Genomic DNA, 3,701 nt, shown 5'->3' with positions numbered 1-3,701 from the left:
CCTACAGTGAGAAAGCCATAGTGTTTGTCATTCTTCAACTAAAGTCTACAGAATTTAAGATTCTTCAACTAGGGTTCATAGACTGTCTGGACATTGTGTTTACATTCTTAACATCACTAATGTTCCATCATTTTTGAAATATTCAATTAACCATATGAAAAGTTGAACCCTGGTGTGCTAACCACTAGGTTGACATTTCAAACCCACCAGCTTCTCCTTGGAGACCCTGTGCAGGGTCACTATGAATCAGAACCAACTGAATGGCACTTAACAACAACTGCAGAAAAAGTTATCCAAATGCTAAAACCACAAACCATATTATGTTTATGCACATGATATGTAAACTGACAATGAAAAATACTTTAAGGGTAGCCACATGGAACTAAAGCTAAAGTAGCTAAGAAATTTTTCTGTTGTTGTTGTTAAGTGCAGTGGAGTTGGTTCTGACTAGTGGCAACCCTAATAGGGTTTGCAAAGAGCAACTGGTGGATTTGAACCTCCATTCTTGAGATTCACAGTACAGAGCTTATCCAGCAGCATCACACCAGAAGTTCAGCTAAGAAAGAATTTCTGCATAATTAAAATTTTCCTAGACCAAAGAATGAAATTCTGCTGTGAACTATTGCGCAAAGATGCACATAATATATTTTTTTAAGCCTTCAAATTTTGATAAAATATGAAAAATGAATTCACTTCCCCAGAAGGGAGCATCTGTACTGAAAAGAACATAAGCAAATCCCAATATAAGAAACAGTAAAATCTTTATTAGTGTATCAACTCCAGCAACAGCAAAAACTGTACTCAGCTTTCTTTGTTTCATCTCTTATTAACAGTTTGTATCAAATTTTAAGCATTTTTATTTGATTTTATGAAATCCTTTGTCAATAATTTTAATGTTCTTCATGACTATTCACAATCTTCTTATTTTATTTACTTTCATTTTTCTATTGTATCCTATGACCATACCATGAACAACTCACCAAAAAAAAAAAAAAAAAAGGGAATATCTTATGCATGTCTCCTATTTAGTTGAAGACTCTTTGGAATTAAGCAGTTCTGTAAAAAAAAAAAAAAAAAAAATTGCATGTAATAATTCCACTGGTGTATAATGTTTAATTTCTTCATTAATGCTCTCATAATCCATTCCACATGTTGAATTTGAAATCATTGGAGAGCATTGCTTATTACTGGAAGGAATTCAGGTTCTCAAACCCCAACTTAACATGGGAGTGCACACATGGCAATGAAAATCTAATCATTTTCTGTCTAGATGTAGAAAAATATAGGGAGTAAAAGATCACGCACAATATAAAAAATGAGATAAAATTTCAAAAGATCTTCACAAGTTCTAGAATGCGTGTGTTATATATTCAGTATCACTCTTGAAAATAATGCTCTAATGCTGAATTTCCAAGAAACTTTTATAGAGAAATTTAGTACCAAATAGAAATGCTGAATATTAAATCAGAGATATTCTAGAAATGTCCATGATAAAATGAAAAAAGAAAGACACAATACTAAAGTTTCAAATTTGCATCCTTAGGAATATTAACCAGCACAATACTGATTAAATAAATATTAATAATAAAAATACATAAATTAAGTTAAGTCAGATAAAGAAGTGAAAAATTAAAGAATCTAGGGGGTGAAAAATAAGAAATTATACACTCTAGCCATTCTTTTTAGATATTACTAATCATACATATTTAATATTAAATATTAAAATTGCTTTTCATAGCATGCTCCTTGTCTTTAAGAAGATAGCATTATAATTATATTTCCTGACTCATATTAATGTTCTTTAAAATTACATCATGTCACACTGATATCACAGCAAGATTATTTGGCAAGATATGATCAGTCATTGGGCATTAAGTCATATATACCATAGAACTGCAAATTATATTTGAAGGCTAACTCAAATTTAAATTTACATTGTTGTTGTTGTTGTGAAGTACCATTGCGTCAGTTCTGACCCATAGAGACACTGTATAGAGTTTCCAAGGAGCAGCTGGTGAGCTTACCTTGCAGTTCAACCTTGCAGTTCAAACAGCTTTATAGTCTGACACATTAACCAACAGGACTCCCTAAATTATATTATCAATAAATTAAATTGTTGTTGTTGTTGTTGTTGTTATTAGGTGTCATTGAGTCCAGATGAAGACAGACTAGTAAGAAAAAGTGATGAACTATTTCTGAATATTTAGTCACTGAAAACCTTATGAATAGAAGAGAAACACTGTCAGATATAATGCTGAAAATGAATCCATCAGGTTGGAAGTTGCTCAAAATTTGACTGGGGAAGAGCTGCCTCCTCAAAGTGCAGTAGACTGTGATGAGGCAAAGGAGTAAAGCTCATGGGAGGAAAGCCTATGGGACATTCATTTGCTGATGGGGCACAACTCAAAATGAAGAGAAAGAGCTATAAGCATCCATTGAAAATTGGAACATGGAATGTACGAAGTATGATTCTGGGAAAATTAGAAGTTGTCAAAAATGAAATGGAACGCATGAACATCAATATCTTAAGCATTAGTGAGCTGAAATGGACTGTTATTGGCCATTTTGAATCTGACAACTACATGGTTAACTACGCCAGGAATCACAAATTGAAGAGGAATGGTGCTTCATTCATTGTCTAAAAAACATATCCAGATCAGTCATGAGGTACAACAGTCTGTGATAGGATTATATACATGTGCCTACAGGGAAGACCAGTTAATACCACTATTATTCAAATCAATGCACCAACCACTAAAACCAGTTAGGATAAAAAAGAGGATTCTACCAACTTCTTCAGTCAGAAATTGATCAAACAGCAATCAAGATATATTGATCATTACTGTTGATTGGAATACAAATGTTGGTAGCAAACAGGAAGGATCAGTAGTTGGAAAATATGGTCTTGGTGATAGAAATGATGCTGGAGATCACATGATAGAATTCTGCAAAATCAATGATTTGTTCATTTCAAATACCTTCTTTAGACAGCATAATAGATTATTATACACATGGATCTCACCAGATGGAATACACAGAAATCAAATTGACTACATATGTGGAAAATCTCCATATCATCAGTCAAAACAAGGCCAGAGGCAGATTGTGGAACAGCATCAATTGCTCATATGCAAAATCAAAATGAAGCTGAAGAAAATGAAAACAAGTCCATGAGAGCCAAAATATTATCATGAATAGTTTGAGATCATGACCTGAATTTAGAGATCATCTGAAGAACAGATTTTATACATTACACACTAAAGACTGAAGACCATGAGAGTTGTAGGATGACATCAAGAACATCATAAATGAATAAAGCAAAAAATTACATTAGTGATAGAATAAATCACGGAATAGGACATAATACAGTAATAAAGATGATACTCTAGTCGAAGCATTGTCAATGAAGAGTAAATCGTGTAAAAATTTCAATTAAAAAATCACAGAGATAGGAATATTTTAAAGGTTTGAAGGCTTACAGCTTGTGAAGTTTGGAGCTGAAGTAAAAATCTGCCGGGCTGGGCTCAGAGACCTGAGCCAACATCCTGGGCAAGGCCAAGCGGCAGGACAAAATAGGGGCCACAGAGACACCATGGAAAAATGCCGTGGGAACCTTGGTACAAAAGTGGACAATATAATTTGTCAGTTTTGCTTTGTTTTGATTTTCTTTTTTTTCTTTGGTATCTGGTAATTGGTACACT

The sequence above is a fragment of the Chrysochloris asiatica genome, unplaced genomic scaffold, assembly GCF_000296735.1.
Source record: "Chrysochloris asiatica unplaced genomic scaffold, ChrAsi1.0 scaffold00300, whole genome shotgun sequence".
Lineage (NCBI taxonomy): Eukaryota > Metazoa > Chordata > Mammalia > Afrosoricida > Chrysochloridae > Chrysochloris > Chrysochloris asiatica.
This window is presented reverse-complemented; position numbering follows the sequence as displayed.